Here is an 18,967-nt window from a genome sequence, read left to right as displayed (position 1 = left end):
TAATGTACAAGTACGAAAGGCATATGAAGAGCAGTGTTATAGAGGTATAAGAAAAATTTAGAGAGCAATGAGGCTGTACAATAACACAAAAAGGTTTCAGCTGAGTTTCTGAACTGTGTTTTCCTGTGGGAATTGAAGTAAACAGAATGTAAACCAATGGCTCTGGTACGTACCCTTATACAGGTCAATATCCTTGGGCCAGCTCTTTAATTACAAATTCTAATGGTGGTTAAAGGCCCAGTTGGACTATTATGTTTTGTATTGAAGACTTAGCAATGATGCTTCTCTGTGAATGGGTTATATGGTTTCCCCATCAATGTCTTGCTACGATCCATGCTTCACAAACTGATGGCCCTTGCACAAGTCTTGTAAAGACAATTTAAATAAATAAAATAACTCCCTCGGAACACAAGGCCTGAAACCAAATGCATGCAGTCTCTCAATACATGTCTTTGACTTCACCCAATGTTTCCTTAACAATACTTAGAATTCATTACATTAAAGAGACGCATGCTTAAATTTCAATAAAAATATAACATATTGGCCAGGAAATTCCTCGGAGCTGATCCTGCTCTACTGTGATACTTACTGGAAACCCCACATGTACATGTAAGTGAGGTTTCCAATGCATTTTCGGTAAAGTAACACTGGCACAGTGGGATGAGAGAAGGGATTCTTTTGCTGATTGTGTTTTGCATCAAGTCCAAACTCCAGCCCTAAGGCCACATGGGATCAGAAAATCCAGCAATCTTTGGAACTTAGTCAGCTGCATTCCAGTTGCCTTTAAAGATTTTATTGCTTGATTTTATCCTATTCGTTCTTTCCTTTTCTATCGTATTTGCCTTTTTCTTTTTTACTTTTTCTTTCCTTCTCTCCCTATTAATTGATCTTTTGTTTGCTCTTGCCTTAAAATGATTCTGCTTTTGTGGCATCACTAGTGCTCTAGGCGTTTTGCACACCGATAAAATGTGTTAGTTTATTATGACTTTTGCCAGTCAGTAATCTAAATCACGGTGGTGGACAGCTTTAGGACCTTCAGTCCAGAATGGCCATTTGATACTGCAGAGCCTGGTTGCTTGCCCAAGCACAAGGCACTGCCTTCTGGAGAGCAGAAGAGAACTACAAATACAATGCAAATGAAAAGGAGAGCAAATTCTGGCTTGAAATTAAAATGGTGATGCAAAAGTCAAAATGATATTATGGGTGCTATGTCCACATCCCACAACACCTGATACTAGGTCACTGAGTTATTTGGTGTATTTTAGAGGAACTAGGTGTGAGAGGTGGTTAGATACTTGCCTTTCACCTATGGGATCTGAGTTTAAATGCTGCTGAAACCAGTGAGATGGATGTCGCCTCTCTTTACTGGCTGCAAAGGACCTAACGAATTGAGTTTGGACAGTCTTGATGCAGTTCCTGGTGAGCATGGACTGACAGCACCTAAATTGGCACTGGTTGATAACGCTACTCTGATAAGCCTAAGAATAGTTCCTGTGAAATGAGAAAAGTGGTGTAGCGATTTATTAGGATCTCATTTTTGCTGAATGTACAGATGCCAATCTTTGTTAGGATAAAATAGATAAATGTGAGGTGGTACATTTTGGTAGAATGAGCAAGGAGGCCTGATACCCCTTGGAAAATAAAGTGTCTAAATGGAGTAGAGGAGCAGAGGGATCAGGGGATATGGATATAGAAATCACTAACAGTAGTATGCAGGTTAATAACACCATAAAAACAGCAAATAAAGCTCTGGGGTTCATTTCTAGCAGATAGAATTGAAAAGCAATTATGTTAAACTTATATAGAACCTAAAAACAAAAAAACTGCGGATGCTGGAAGTCCAAAACAAAAACAGAATTACCTGGAAAAACTCAGCAGGTCTGGCAGCATCGGCGGAGAAGAAAAGAGTTGACGTTTCGAGTCCTCATGACCCTTCAACAGAACCTGAGTGAATCCAGGAAAGAGGTGAAATATAAGCTGGTTTAAGGTGTGTTGGGGGGGGTGGTTTGGGTGGGGGGAGAGAAATGGAGGAGGTTTGTGTGGTTGTAGGGACAAACAAGCAGTGGTAGATAGAAGCAGATCATCAAAAGATGTCACAGACAACAGAACAAAAGAACACAAACCTCCCTGTCGCTTGCCATTTTAACACTCCACCCTGCTCTCTTGCCCACATGTCTGTCCTTGGCTTGCTGCATTGTTCCAGTGAAGCCCAACGCAAACTGGAGGAACAACACCTCATCTTCCGACTAGGCACTTTACAGCCTTCCGGACTGAATATTGAATTCAACAACTTTAGGTCTTGACCTCCCTCCTCCATCCCCACCCCCTTTCTGTTTCTTCCCCCTTCCTTTTTTTTTCCAATAAATTATATAGATTTTTCTTTTCCCACCTATTTCCATTATTTTTAAATATTTTTAAATCTTTTATGCTCCCCCACTCCCACTAGAGCTATACCTTGAGTGCCCTACCATCCATTCTTAATTAACACATTCGTTTAGATAATATCACCAACTTCGACACCTATGTGTTCTTTATATTTCACCCCTTTCTTGGATTCACTCAAGTTCTGTCGAAGGGTCATGAGGAGTCGAAACATCAACTCTTTTGTTCTCTAGAAAAAAGAAGATTAAGAGGCGACCTGAAAGAGATCTTTAAAATTATTAAATTGCTTGGTACGTTAGTCTTAAGGAAAATGTTTCCATCTGCATACAAAACCAGAACTAGGGACTGTAAATATAAGCGAGCTTCTAATATATCTAATAAGGAATTCAGGAGAAAATTCTTTACCCATAGACTAGTTAGAATGTGGAACTCTGTACCATAAGGGGTTTATCAGCATTCTCCCATCTACATAGATGATGGGCACGCAATAAAATTGTTGGGCATGGGATAGATTCATAAGGTAAATTTTTGTTAATGTCTGAAGAGATGAATCTGTCAGAGGCATTTACTCTCCACAAGGTGTGGTTGAGGCGGATAGCATAGATGTTCTTAAGGAGAAGCTAGATAAACACATGAAGGAGAAAAAATAGAAAGGTATGTTGATAGGATTATCTGGGGAAGAGCGAGAGGAGGCTCATCAGAGGCATAAACACTGCCATGGACATTTTGGGCCTAATTCCCTTTTTCTGTACTCTAAATATTTTGTAATTAATGTAGTGCAGGATCTTTGCTCTACATTTGGCTGTACTCTCTCTGAGTGTTCGATATTGACACTGGCTGAAATCATCAGCTAGGTGAGCACAATAAATTATGGTTGCATATGGACTGTATTATATCTTGGCCATCAATTTTAGATTATTGGGAAATGCACACCACAATAATTTTTAAAATCCTTTGCTTTGATAAACATAAAATACTAAGTAAATAGCACTCACCAGACAACATCTGCTACTAATCAGAATGACCAACTGCCTAAATGGACTTTTACAGGTGTGATTTATGTGTATATAAGTGTATGTGCGTGTATACCTGTGTGTTTTGTGTGTAAATGTACGTAAGATGTATATGTGTATGTAAGTGTGTGCGGGTGTTGGAATATGCGCTGTCTTATGACAATGTTGTGTTATTCACAAAGTGGAATGGATTGTGTTACACAAAGTAATTATAATACTCAGGAATTGGCTGTATCTTCTAACACTTTCTTCCTTGTCACACTTTAGTTGTCACAATTCAAATGCCGCACTTTCATTGTGCAGTGCCATGGGATATCTGCTGTGTGGACATCTTAATTTTGCCAGCAAGCAATTGTGCTAGTTAGAACTCAGCTTTAGTCCCTAGGCTGTGTCAGGTTTGCCATTGAGGAGTCCTACAATCAATCTCAGTTTCCTTGAGTCAAAGAAGACAGAGCCAGTGATATCTATATCCTGCAGCCCCAGCTGGATGTCGGTATGTGTAAATATCGTCTGAGGAGAGTATTAGCATTCACTCCCCTCTGATGCCCTATAAGATTGAATAGTCTGTCAATAATTGCTGACAGAACTCTTTCTCACAAGTGTTGGCCACTTTGACAAAGCACCAGTGGTGACTATCCTTCAGAAAGGCAGGGGTGACCAGAAAAATTAACAAAATAAACCGCAAGGTTTTAAGTTCAGCCGATACAAGCAACAACAACATCTTTATATAGTGCCTTTAACACAGTAAGATGTCACAAAGCACTTCACAGGAGCACTATTAAGCAAAATTTGAACCAAGCTGCATAAGGAGATATTAGGACAGGTGAGCAAAAGTCTTGTCAGCCATGTTTTAAGGACCATCTCAAAGGAGGAGAGAGAGGTGGAGAGGTTGAGGCAAGGAATTCCAGAGCCCTGGAGTCTTGGCAGCTAACTGGCATGGCTGTCAATGCCAGGACAAATGATATCAGAGGTTCACAAAAGGCCAGATTCGGAGGAATGTCAAGTACTTGCAGAGCTGCAGGACTGAAAGAAGTTACAGAGATTGGTTAGGGTAAGGCAATGGAGACACTTGAAAAGAAAGTTGAGAATTTTAAATTTAAGATGTTGCTGAACGGGGAGCCGATGTAGGTCAGTAAACACTGGGGTGATTGATGAATGAGACTTATTGTGAGTTAAGATATGTTACAAAGACTGAGACAATGTGTATAATCTGTCCAAGTTTTGCTGTTGCCATTTATGTTATCATCTCATACCATTAGTTGCCTTGCAATCACTCCCTGTTAAACCCTGCAGTTCATTTCATTTCTTTGCAGTTATTTTTCTCCATGCTGGCTTCACAATAATCAGTAATTATCTCTTGCTTTAAATGTGTTAGCCAGCAAAATAGGAACAAGATGTAACTCAATAGAATTCATCAGCGTGATGTAGCAGCATTGTTCTGTAGTCTCTTGGCCCCTATCACTGCTTTTACATTCGTTTTAGTTTGCGTCTGATTCTGGGTGATTGTAAGTTGACTACCTGCATTTATGGAAGCCCCAGTATCTGTTCAGCAGAGTCATAGACACATGGAAAACTGGATCTACAATGTTTCCAGAATAAAAGAACAAGAAAGACTAATGTTTATGTAGTGCTTTAACAACTTCAAGATGTCCTAAAATGCTTTGCAGCTGATATCTAGACACTGTTACAAGAGGCAGCCAATGTGCTCAGCAGGATTTCGTAAAAAGCAATGAGATATTGACGAGAGAATTTTTTTTTGTGATCTTTGTTGAGTGATAAATCTTGGCCAGGACACAGGATGAAGACTCCAATGCTCTCCTTCGAAAAATGCCATGGAATTTTTTATGTCCATCTGAGAGAACAAATGGGGCCTCAGTTGAACATTTTATCTGAAGGACATCTCATCAAAAAGGTGGAATCTCTGACAAAGCAGCAGTGCCTCAGTACTGCACTGGAGTGTCAGCCCTAAGTCTCCTAAGTGAAACTTGAATTGATAGCCTTCTGACTCAGAAGCGAGAACCGTAAGCCATGGCTGACATAAAAGAGGCAGGCTTAGTGGTGGAAGTTCTAGGAATTGACTCACAGATGCTAATGTCTCAGAGTCAACCTAATTGAGCACTCAAAAAAGGAACTTATAGTGTTGTGTCTTTCACTCCTAAACAGAGGTTAAATGATTTTCAGGCACAATTTTGCAGAATTATAATTTATAGTAACCTGGGCATCAGTTTTAGTTTCAAAGGACATTCTCACTCATCTCTCATTTCAAGTTAGGAAAGTGTGTGAAGGATGGGGAATTTCCACACTATTCAAAATTTCCCAGTGAATCTATACCATTGACTGTTTTAACAAAGTGCAGGTGCAGTTAATCTGAATTAGGGCTCCTCCTCGCTCAGGATTTAATGTTGAAATTTCCAGGGATCCAATCAAGGGCAAATGCAAGATTACCTGGCTATTTATTCTGTAAAACTTATACCCAATCTGGAGAAGAGATAAAGAGACTACATTTAGCAAGGCCTGGTCACCATGTAAACTGGAGAGCTCAGTCTAGTATAGGATCTCCAAAAACTTAGCAGATGTGTTCAAAAGGCAATATTTCAGGTGAAGACATCCAGCACCTTAATTAGAAGCATTGCATATTTTTCCTCCCCTGTCAGTCTCATCCACTTACATCCATCTCTCTAACAATGTCTTCTTTCACTTTAACAGTTTTTGGTTTACTGGGTCTAATTGTCTCCTTTACACCTTGGACATCTGATCTCTCTACACCTCCATCCCCAATCAGGTTGGCCTGCAGTTCTTATGTATCTTCCTTAGATGGTGACATAAGCAGCTCCCATTCACCATCACACTCCTCTGCCTGGCTGAACTTATTTTTATATTAAATAACTTCTCCATTGACACAGCAGCATCTTTTATTTGGAGAATAATCAGTTAGCAATGGGAACAATATGGGTCCAAGCTATGCCTGCCTTTCTGTGGGATATATGGCACATTCTTTGCTTTCGTCCTACAAAGTTGCCCTCCCTGTTGTCTTTTTCCAGTATGTTGATGACTGTATTAGTGCCACTTTCTGCTCTAACTCCAAACTTCCCAGTTTCCACCCTTCCTTCATATGGTCCGTCTGCTACTCTTCCCTTCCTTTCATTGACTTTCAATTTCCATTTCTGGGGATAGGCTATCAACCAATACCTACTGTAAATCCACTGACACCTGCGGCACCTGGCTTACACACCCTCCCACTCCCCTTACTCTAAAGACTATATTTCATTCTTCCAGTTTCTTTATCTCCATCAGATTTGCTCTGATGATGCTACTTTGACTGGTGTCTCCTACGTCTTCATTTTCCCTCAAGCGAGGATTCCCTTCACCATGGTAGACCGGGTTGTTGACCGTGGCTGCCCTATTTCCATTTCCATCCCTCTGAGAACCATGATAGGCTTTCCCTTGTCCTCACCTTCCTATTTACCAGTCTCGACATTCAATGGATCATCATCCACCATTTCCGCCATCTCCAATGTGACACCACCACCAAGCTTGTCTTCCGTCTGCTCTCCTGTAAGAATTCTGAAGGGACTATTCCCCCTACTGCACTTTTCAATCACCCCTAGTAGCAGCTGTCTTTAACACAAATGCGAGAGATGCAACACTTGCCCTTGCACCTCCTCTCAGGGCCTCTAACACACCTTCCAGGTGAAACAACAACTTACTTGTACTTGCTTCAATTTAGTATACTATATTTGCTGCTCACAAAGAGACCTCCTCTACATTGGGAGATAAAATGCAGATTGGGTGACTTGCTTTACTGAACACTGCCATTCAGCTCATCAGCATCAGCTTACATTTGGAGTCTCATCTTAAGACCCCCAAGTGATGATCTAAATCTTTGAGTATGTGAACAACTGCATACACAGTCTTCCCTTAACATTATTTTGTCTGTTTGATATTGTAACCCATCTCTCTGCATCATGGTACCGCTTGTCCATGATGTGATCATAGTTAAAGGTCCTTTGCCACCCTTCACTTTACCAGTGTGCATTTTTCTTGTTCTCAAAAGTCATCATGCCTCTTTGATCACTAAAGGGGCATTCACAATTAATGCAAAATTAAATTGTAGACAATTTGTGCTGTTGACTCAAAATAGACTGAGTTTGCTCCAAGCTCAAGGCAGCTTGACATCAAGGTAGCATTTGACCAGGTGTGGCATCAAGGAATCCTAGCAAAAGTAGAGTCCCATGGAATCAAAGGGAAAACACTCCACTGCTTGGAGTCACACCTAGCACAAATGAAGATGGTTTGGTTGTTGGAGGTCAATCTTCAATCCCAGGACATCACTGCAATTGTTCCTCAATGTAGTGTCCTAGGCCCAATCATCTTCAGCTGCTTCATTAATGACCTTCCCTCCAACATAAAGTCAGAAGTGGGGATGTTGGCTGATGGTTGTGCAATGTTCAGCACGATTCACGACAACTCATCTTGAAGAGGTCAGTGTCCATATGCAGCAAGACCTGGACAACACTCAGGCTTGGGCTGAGAAGTGGAAAGTAACATTCACGCCACTCAAGTGCCAGACAATGACCATCTCCAGCAAGAGATAATCTATCCATCTCCCCATGACATTCAATGGCATTACCATCGCTGAACCCTCCCTCTATCAACATCCTAGGTGTTATCATTGACCAGAAACTGAATTGGACCAGCCATATAAATACTATGGTTACAAGAGCAGATTAGATTGCCAGATATAATAAATGATCCCTAATGTTCATAGCAGAATTTCCAATTATATTCCATTACGGTCCACTTACTCGATTCATTTGCCATTCTGAGGGCTTTGACCAGCTCTGTGCCTTTAATGGAACATTATGGTTAAGCATGTTATTATTTGAACAACCGTTTCTTTGAGGCTATAAATTTACACACACATAATGTACACTCTACGATCAACCGCAGTTCTTAGATTTGCATAGAAGTTAACCAACTCTCTTTTATCTGATTCAGGCTCGGAGAAATATGTTCTCAATTTTCTCATTTAATGATACCACAGAACATCATCAAGCCAGTAATATTCATTCTCTGTTCAAGATTATTTCCTATTTTCAATGCATATAGAGTTCTTTCAGTAACAGCTGGTTATTGGTTCACTTGCACACATGAATAAAAGTGAATGATAATTGATGGCAAGGACCAAGTAGCTTTGTGGGCAGGACAAATCCAACCTGGCCAATTAACACACCATCCGTCTACTCTCAATCTTCAGCAAAGTGATGGAAAGTGTTGTCGGCAGTGCCATCAAGTGGCACTTACTCAGCAATAACCTGCTCACTGACGCTCAGTTTGGGTTCTGCCAGGGCCACTCAGGTCCTGACCTCATTATGGCCTTGGTCCAAACATTGACAAAAGAACTGAACTCAGGAAGTGACATGAGAGTCACTGCCCTTGACATCAATACAGCATTTGACCAAGTATGGCATCAAGGAATCCTAGCAAAACTGAAGTCAATGGGAATCAGAGAAAACTCTTCACTGGTTGAGTCATACCATGCACAAAGGAAGATGGTTGTGGCTGTTGGATGCCAATCATCTCAGTCCTGGGACATCGTTGCAGGAGTTCCTCAGGTCAGAAGTGGGGATGTTTGTGGATAAATGCACAATGTTTACCATTTGCAACTCCTCAGACATTGAAGCAGTCCCTGTTCATATGCAGCAAGGCTTGAGCTGATAAGTGGCAACTAACATTTGCACCACACAAGTGCTAGGCAATGACCATCTCCAAAAAGGGAGAATCTAACCATCTCCCCTTGACATTTAATAGCATTACTATCACTGAATCCCACCTTAACAACATCCTGGGGGTTACCATTAACTAGAAACTGAACTAGACCAGCCATGTAATTACTGTGGTCAGAAGCTGGGAATTCTGTGGAGAGTAACTCAATTCCTGACTGCCCGCAGCCCGTCCACCGTTTATAAGGCGCAAGTCAGGAGTGTGTTGGAATACTCTCCACTAACCTGGATGTGTCCATCAACACTCAAGAAGCTCAACACCATCCAAGACAAAGCAGCCTACTTGATTGGCATCCCATCCACCACCTTCATCATTCACTCCCTCCTCAAATGGCACAAGTGGCAGCAGTGTGTACCATCTACAAGGTACACTGCTGAAACTCACCAAGGCTCCTTTGACAGCACCTTCCAAACCCATGACTCTACCACCTAGAAGGACAAGGGCAGCAGATGCATGGGAACAACACCACCTGCAAATTCCCCTCGAAGTCACACACCATCCTGACTTGGAAATATATCATCATTCCTTCACTGTCACTGGATCAAAATCCTGGAACTCCCTAACAGCACTGTGGATGTACTTACACCACATGGCTCAAAATGGTGGTTGACCACAACCTTCTCAAGTGCAGTTAGGGATGGGAAATAAACGCTGGCCTCGCCAGTGATGCCCTCATCCCATGAACGAATAAAAAAAAAATGCTGACGGGTTTGTGCTTATGGTGCCCCGTGACCACCCGTCCACCCTCTCTAACAGCTGCAGTGAATGTAACTGAATTTTGGTGGTCTCTTTGATTTCTCATGGGCCTCACTCCACAGCTCAAGGCTGCCCATGTTGAGCAATGAATCATGGTAGTCAGGATAAGTAGAACGCCAAAAGGATGGCTTGTGTGAACAAGAAGAACTCTTAAATAATAGTCCTGGTATTCTACCATGCTGGAAATTCAGTAGCTTGTTGCTATCTTGTAATACCCAGTGCTATCCTATATAAATCTAGCTAACAATGGGATAAAATTGCCTTCCTCCTCTTTGAGCTGCACTTGTATTTATTGTCAGATCACACTGGTTAGGATGGTTTTTAAAGGATGTAATGCTGTTTAGGTTCATGTGATGTTGATAAACAGTTTGAGATTCACTTTTAATCCCTTCAGGGATTACTGATTTATGACCCTCTCTGGCCTCTGTAGTATCTTATCTTAGTGATACTTGCAGTACAGCCATTTACAGCCCAACTCCAATCTGTATACTTTACCTAAGCTTCCATTACCTCCTACAAACACAGTAATACTGTGATCAATCACAAAACTGAGCGAGTAACCCTTTCTTACACGTTTTACTTGGTGGATTGTCAAGAGTTAGGGGAGAAGAGGGAAGGTAAAGACCCTAACGATGAAATATTCTGCTGATACTCACTGAGTAAGCTTACACAAAAAGACTGGCCACTTGGCAAGTCAGTCAGCAATCCCACACCCATTGATGAATGTTTCCTTATATTGCAACAGCAACAACACTTCAAAAGGATTTCATTGGCTGTAAAGTGCTCTGGGACATTCTGAATTTGTGAAAAGTGCTTTTTAAATGCAAGTTTTTCTTTTTCTTCATATGTCAGCTTGGCTCAATCCTTCAGGGCAAGATGGGAGAATACTGGAAGGGGAGAGTTTGCTTGATAGCAGCAAATAAAGATTATTTTTTGATTATTTGCATTGTCTCAGTTGTTCAGTTTACTTTAGATTTATCTGTGTTTTTAATTCATCCACCTCTGTCATGTGCCAGTAAATGACCATGGAGAATTATTGCAGATCAAAACAAACCATAATTTAGCCCAAAGCCATTGTGTTTTGTTTTGTTTTGTTTTCTCAGTGAGGAGACAGAGTAGTGTACTGTAGCTAAATATGAGACAGCCCCAGAGGCACTTTAACATTTTGCATTTGACCTTGTCTGCTCCCTCCTGTCCTCTGAGAGCGCGGGTTTCTCTGACTGTGGCAGTTACTTGCTGTCGGTATGTGCCCCGGTGGACTTGGATGTTGTGTTGCTGATGTTCCCAGGAACGCACTAACACTCAGTTCATGTTCTTTTTATAATCTCCCATCCCAGGGGTTCTGTAACAATGACTGAAGCCTGAAGGGGATCAGGGAAATGATGCACACTTTCGAAATAGACATGTGCATTTTCTCTCTCCAGATATCATGCTATGCGTGAGATCAAAAATGCTTGTGAAATTCACGTTTATCGAGAGAGTCTTTTCTCCTTTTTGAAAACTCCCCAAGTTTCAAGTTGTAAGGATGCCCCAGTGGAACAGAGGGCACTGGCTGTACTAGTTTTAAATTACATTCTGGGTGGGAAGGCCTTTCACAGTGATGGATCGCGTGAAATAAATTTCATTGCCATAAGCAAACATTGTGCTGATAACTAGTATTATATTAGACACAGGGATGAAGAATGCCAGTTATGTAGTGACGAGAGAAGCTGGGGTTTTCTCCCTAGTACAGGGAAGGTTATGGGCAGATTTAATGAGGTGTAAAAAATCATGAGTTTTGATGTAACTAAGGAGAAACTGCTTCTACTGGCACAAGTAGAAACTGAACTGGACTAGCCATATAAATACTATGGCTACAAGAGCAGGTCAGAGGCTAGGAATCGTGCGATGAGTAACTCGCCTCCTGACTCCCCAAAGCCTGTCCACCATCTACAAGGCACAAGTCAGGAGTGTGATGGAATACTCTCCACTTGCCTAGATGAGTGCAGCTCCCACAACACTCAAGAAGCTTGACACCGTGCAGGACAAAGCTGCCCGCTTGATTGGCACCCCATCCACAAACATTCACGCCCTCCATCATTGATGCACAGTAGCAGCAGTGTGTACCATCTACAAGATGCACTGCAGGAATTCACTAAGGCTTCTTTGGCAGCATCTTCCAAACTCACGACCATTACCACCTAGAAGGACAAGGGCAGGAGATAGATGGGAACACCTGCTCTTGGAAGTTCCCCTCCAAGTCACTCACCATCCTGACTTAGAAATATATTGTCATCCCTTCACTGTCGCTGGGTCACTCTCTAACAGCACTGTGGGTGTATCTACACCACATGGACTACAGCGATTCAAGAAGGCAGCTCACCACCACCTTCTCAAGGGCAACTAGGGATGGGCAATAAATGCCCACATCCCGTGAGTAAATTTTTTAAAAACGTTGTTCTACAGCTTTAAGATAATTGGCAAAATAACCGGAGGGGAAAAGAGTATTTTCCCATATAGCAAGTTGTAGGATATATCACGTATAAGGGCGGTGGAAGCAGATTCGATAATAACTTTCAAAAGAGTGTTGGATGAATACTTGAAAAAGAAAAAAATTGCATGGCTATGGGTAAAGAATAAGGCAGTGTGTACAATTGGGCAATTCCTTCAAAGATCCAGCACAGTTGCAATAGGCTGATTGACCTCCTTCAGTGCTGTATGATTCTATGACTTTGTCGTCTTAATCCAGACCTTCTGTGTGCAGTAACTTCTGTTGGAGTATAATTTTAAGAGCACTGCTAGCTCACCAGTACTTTGCCCAAGTGCTTATTCGTCATGTGTGAACCTGGATACTGAATATTGACTAGCTATCAAACCAAATGGTACATCAGCGTGGAGCCCTTTCTGGTCCTCCCCAGTGTTCACACAGGAAACTCTGTAGCAACCAATCCTGACAGGATTCATCTTGCGCTGCTGTAGCGAGGGTGCTGAGGCTAATTGTAATACCCTTAGTCAGTAACCAGGTAACTAACTCAGCACAAACCTGGCAACTCCTTAATCTGCAACATTATACTGCACCACACCAGTTACTCACAGCCAGAGTAGACCCCTCACAGGTTTTATATCAACCCATAAGTTTTGATGCACTGAAGCCCTGTGTTAATGTTGCTAATTCCCATTCTTTCTGTGCATGCAGGCACAAAGCTTAGCTTTCTCTAAGATTGCACAAAAGAAATGAACAATGCTTGTCAGGCTGGCCTTGTTATAAAGTAAGCTAGGAACAGGAGTAGGCCATTCAGCCCCTCAAGCCTGCTTATTCAGTTAAATCGTGGCTGATCTGTATTGTAACTGTATCTGCCTGCCTAAGTTCTGTAACCCTGAATAAGTTTGCCGAACAAAAATCTATCATTCAGTTTTGAAATTTCCACTTCAACATCAACGTCCACCCTACCCCTCCCACCTCCAGCTCAAGTGCTCTCCCCATCCAGCCTCAACAGCTTTTTGGGGAGTGTTCCAGGTTTCCATAATGCTGTGTGTGTGAAGAAGTGCTTCCAACCATATTTGTGTGTCTGGGCTTGCACCTTATTGGCTGAGTTTGGTACATGTGATACTTATTAGCATATATCAAGCAATTTGTATTCAAGTGTTAAGAGTTTGTAGATGTTAATCTTGAACCTCATTAGACAAGTAGCACCAGATGATCAGAAAGCAGCTTGTTTGGTTGTGGCAAGAATAAACCAAGGAAAGTTGTTGCTGCCAACTGGGCGATCAATAGCTGAGCATTTCACCACAAGCACTGAGATCGGTGAAGGACAAGCCGGCTGGATGAGTGACTGGAATGATTTGGGGGAATCTTTATAAGAGCGCCTGGAAAAAGAGAGCAGCTGTAAGACAAAAGAAAAAAATGAGATTACTAACAATTGAAATTCACCTCCAAGAGGGTGACCATGAGGAGTCAGGTTCAAATGTTTCTCTTTCTGTATCTGATTTGATATTGAATTCACCCACCCTGATTTACACTTCCTCCTCATTTGCTAATGTCTCAACCCTTCAAGTGCAAAGAGTTGTCCACAGCTGAGTGTGGCAGTCAGGTACATTCCAACATCTAGGACTGCATGCTGAGGGATGCAGCAAAGCTTGGGGCAGCTGCCGCAGGGGCATAGTGGAGAAAGGCCACCATCTAAGGCCTTTAAACCATAGTACACCAAGGGACTGGAATCTGTGTAGAATCCCTCGGGCTGTATGCCTGTCATGGAGCATATATTTTAAATATCAATAGTATTGAAATTTTATTGAAGCAACTCAGAGTGGAACATACTGTATGGAGAAAAGTTGAATTCCACTGTACTTTCTGCAATATTCAATTTGAAATGTTTTGGAATGTGCTTTTACAAATTTTATGAATGAAGTATATTTTTTGGGGGGAAAAAAGTCACAGTTAAACGATTAGTTAAGGCACAGTTGCTTGCCCAGCTCATTCGTGTACTAGGCACCCTTGTTTCTCTCACCAGCTGGCACTTTCAGCTATCTCTCACAGAAAAACCTAAACCTGTCAGGACAAGCCTAACTTTTTTCTTCATTCTTTCATGGGATGTGGGCATTGCCAGCAAGGCCAGCATTTGTTGCCCATCGCTAATTGCCCTTGAACTGAGTGGCTTGCTAGGCCATTTCAGAGGGCAGTTAAGAGTCAACTACATTGCTTTGGGGCTGGTGTTGCATGTAGGCCAGACTCGGTAAGGTTGACAGATTTCCTTTTCTACAGGACATTGAACCAGATGAACATTGGTTTCATTGTCACCATGCTGAGATAAGCTTTTAAATTCCTGATTTTATTAATTGAATTTAAATTCCACCAGCTGGCAGGCGGGTTTTGAACCCATATCCCTAGAGCATTAGTCTGGGCCTCTGGATTATTAGTCCAGGAACGCTACCACTACACCACAATCTCCCTTTGAAGCTAATGACAGATGCCATTAGATTCCATCCTACAGCAAAATCTATTTTAAAAACTTATAAATTTAAATTTTTGTTTCTTTTATACATCTTTTGTCTCATCTATTTTTTAGGCAAACCTTTTTTTTTCTGTATTTCTCCCTCTATCTGATTTGACATTGAATTCACCTGCTGTAATTCACCCTCTTTGATAGTCCTGCTGTTTGTATCCCTATCCTTAAATCTCACTGTTTACGGAAATTGTTTAAGGTGTTTGTCCTGTTAACTCAGATCTCAAATGCCCTGTTTTCTTTCACTGCACCATTATCAGCTTGCACTTGGAATTCAGGAAGGCACAGTTAAATCTAGCTCAGATGTACTGTGCTTTTTCAGGTCAGTTTCTTGAACCTCCCCTATTAACATGGAGGCTGCTCATTTGGAACAAATCACAGGGAACATCTGGTTTGGGGTTAAAGAGCACCATGTAAAGGAGCGGATTCAGTCCATTTGGGAGTGAATGAGACTGAAGCAATGAGTTGTTAAGTGGAAAACTGCCGGCAGTAGTAGCCTCTCTGTATTTCTGCCTATGCTCTCTGCTGCCTCAGCTAGCTAGCAGAACAGTGCTGAATGTGCTAAATTAGCCCATTACATGAATTCATTTGCCTTTATTAGGCAATGTCAAATCCCCTTTTTTATTAGAGGCAGCGAACGACCTCTCAGTTGCAGTAAATGTCACAACAGTTTAGCTGCATATTTGTACAGGCACATAGAGGATCAGAGCCCCTCCTCATTCTCTGCATCCTCCCACTACCACCACTAAGCATGGCCAGTCAGTTTTCAAAATAATATTTTCCTTACCCTTTCTTGTGTGTGTTTCGATATTTAAATTCACTTTGTAAAAGAACTGGGATGAGTTAATATGTCTGTGTGGTGAGTGTGGGTCATTATGGGTCTGCAATACTTGAACTCTTGACACCCAATATTTGATTGTCTTATTAATTCCAAGTGATTCGGTACTCATGTATAGGGCCAATTCCAGTCTTTCTCTTGTAATTGATCTGGAGGCTGTTAAATGGCAGGAGGAGGCATCTGTTGACCGTGAGGGCTCATAAGGTGCAGAAATTTCATATTACTAATACTTGCTGGAATTTGTCTTTCATATCTTCCTGCTGGCTCCTCTGGGAGGAGGAGATAGAGGTGAGCAATGCTTATTTCCTTTCATTCCGCTGTGATTCACAGGTTCACATTAAAGTGGGATCAGACAGATCAGTTATGATATGCAAAATCTTCACTCACAAAAATGGAGCTTTCTGTTCCGCTTCATCAAGAATTCGAAATTAACAAAAAAAAAGTGATTTGTTTTATCTAAAAGAAAAAGAGCCCACAAGCTTAGCATTTCTGTCCAACAGGCTCAGTATCACATTGCAGTAGTGCAAGCCTAGTCAATTCCGTGGACCAAGCACAATACCTTGGTTTATTTTACAGAAACATTTCCAATGGCCTTCCCTTGGTACTAAATTTACTGTGTTTGTAATGTGGATGGATTCAGAGTCTGAGGCAACTGTGGGACGACTGCACATATGCTGGATTAATATGCACAGTTGTTGGTACAGACATGGATGTCACTGTGCTAGTAGAATATTTTACAGACCATCTATATTAAAGTTGCATTGCCTCCCAATTTAAGCAGGCTGGAAGGAAGCAAATTGGCATTTGCCTAATGGAATTTAGTTTAGGTGGCATGTTTTGTCCATGGATGCATTAATGTTGCATCATTTCATATTATTTATCTTGTATTGTCCGTCCGCAAGAAATTTGTTGCGCAAGACTGGTTTTGTTTGCAACAGAGTGGCTCGCTGGAATACTTCTGAGGACAAACATTTAAGTTTGTCAATAAGTATGGAAATAACACTAGAGTCTTCTGTAGGCCAGATTGCATAGAGGTGTCAGGTTCCATTCTGTGAAGGATGTTAGTGAATAAGTTGGGCTTTTTAAAACAATTCACCTATGTTTTCTGGTGCCAGTTCACAAATTACCAAATTTGTTGAATTCTGTTTCTCAACTTGTCATGTCACCTTTCAATTCACAGCCTACAGATTTAACCCTGTGATACAAAAGTTGGGTGTCAGTAGGGGGGAGGTTATTATGTAGAGTGGGCAAACGATCAGGCATCTGTGAGTGAATAGAAGAAGATAGAACGTGATCACCGAATGTGTCCACATCATTTTTCTAAAATTTAGCCTAAATGTTTTGATGGAAGTCATGACCTACCTTGGGGTGGGCTGTGCTGTATAAAATGCAGATTTAGGTGGTTTCTGATATGCAGTATAATATCTATATTTTATAATATAGAGGCAAATTGAGCAATTAGTGCCCATTGACATCTGCTGTTTGAGGAGAATGAAAGCCTGGAACTCAGGATCAGTAGGTTGGAAAGGCCGGTTCTTGAAATAATATTGAAAAATAAAGTCACTGGTTTCCCTCCCCACATCTGTCATGTGAAAGACAGAGAACCTCTGATGTTCTCTGTCTTTCCGCCAATTGAGTATTCTTTTGCATGCTACAAACTGTCAAGGAAGGCGTTTATGTTGCTTTAGTTCCTGAACCAGGATAGGTAAAAACTTGAGTCTGTGTAATGCCTCGCATTTTGTTACAACATCCAAATACACTTTTACAACCAGTGATTATTTTTGAAGTACAGTCAACAACAACTTATGTTTATAAAGTGCACCTAATTTAGTAAACCTCCATAAGTTGCTTAATAGGAGCATTATCAAACCAAATTTGACACCAAGCCACAAAAGGAGATATTAACACATGTAACCAAAAAGTTTGCCAAAGAAAGAGGCTTTGAGCAGTGTCAGTGTCTTGAGAGAGGTGGAGAGGTTTAGGGATGGAATTCCAGCACTCAGTTGTTGAATACATGCCAACCAATAGTGGACTGATAAAAAAACGGAGATGCACAGGAAGCCTGATTTGGAGAAATGCGGTGACCCAAGATTTTCAGGGCTGGAGGTGGTAGGGAGGAGCAAGCTCATGAAGGAATTTGAAAACAAGGATGAAAATTTTAAAATTCAGGTAATGCCAAAGCAGGAGCCAATATAGGTCAGTGAGAACAGGGATGAGTGGTGAACAGAACTTGGTGTGAAGTAGGATAGTGGCAGTAGAGTTTTGGATGAGCTCACGTTTATGGAAGGTGCAAGGTGGGAGGCTAACCAGGAGAGCATGAGAATAATTGAGAGGCAATAATGGCATGGCTGAGGGTTGCAGCAGCAGAGGAGCTGAGGCAGGGGTGGAAATGGGTGATATTCGGAGGTGGAAATAGCCAATCTTGGTGATAGCCAGAATATGAGTATATAAGGAACAAAAAGAGACACCTATGTGGGATGGAGTGGGAGTAGTGATAAATGTAGTTTATAAAGTGGTCATTTAGATTTGAGTCATAAGTTTGCTCGCTTGGATCAGATAGGTACTTGGAAAGGTTTTGGATCACTTCTGAAATTTACTTGAATGCTATTCTACCAGCATTATTTCAGGAAGCAAGCTATTCTGTTAAACTAGGTATTTCAAGCTTTTACAGCCTCTATAAACACCTTCTGTGCTTTTCAGAGTGAAGTAGTGCATTGCCGAATTGCATCTGTGTTGGTGTCAGCTGAACTCAGTCGATAGGGCACCGAGAATTTACTTTGAGCTCGGGCAGCTGTTCCTAACAGCTGGAATGTGGTCCTAGAATTCCACTGATAAAGTTGGAGCCTGTTGGGAGCCTTTGCTGATTTTTCCAATAAACATGATTCAGTGGAATGAGAAATTCAGTTTAGTGTGTGGTACAGCTCTAGGTTAGAGGTTATTATGTCATTATTGGGTTTTTATTGGGAGAGGGAAGGAGCTGTTGACTCATGCTCATTGAGAGCTGCATTGCTAACTCAATTCAATCAGAATCTGTAACAAAGTTAGAGAGAACAGAATTTCTGTCCTGAGCTTGCAGAGGATTCACAGAGGAGATTCCAGAGTTGAGAGGATAAGATTCTAAGGCACTGGGCTATTCAAACCCGAATCATAGAAGAATCCTCCATACCAATGCTTTGCTTTTGCTTGGATTTAATCTGGTCCTTCAAATAACG

The 18,967-nt window shown here is 41.5% G+C and overlaps 1 protein-coding gene across 13 annotated transcripts in view; it reads left to right on the top strand.

Annotated features, from left to right (window-relative positions):
• Positions 1 to 18,967, top strand: part of pknox2 (pbx/knotted 1 homeobox 2) — a 432,107-nt gene that overhangs the window by 298,961 nt on the left and 114,179 nt on the right. The window lies entirely within an intron of this gene.

Source organism: Carcharodon carcharias, chromosome 25, assembly GCF_017639515.1.
Source record: "Carcharodon carcharias isolate sCarCar2 chromosome 25, sCarCar2.pri, whole genome shotgun sequence".
Classification (NCBI taxonomy): Eukaryota; Metazoa; Chordata; class Chondrichthyes; order Lamniformes; family Lamnidae; genus Carcharodon; species Carcharodon carcharias.
The sequence above is the reverse complement of the archived record's forward strand: the minus strand, read 5'-3'. Positions and strand labels throughout refer to the sequence as shown.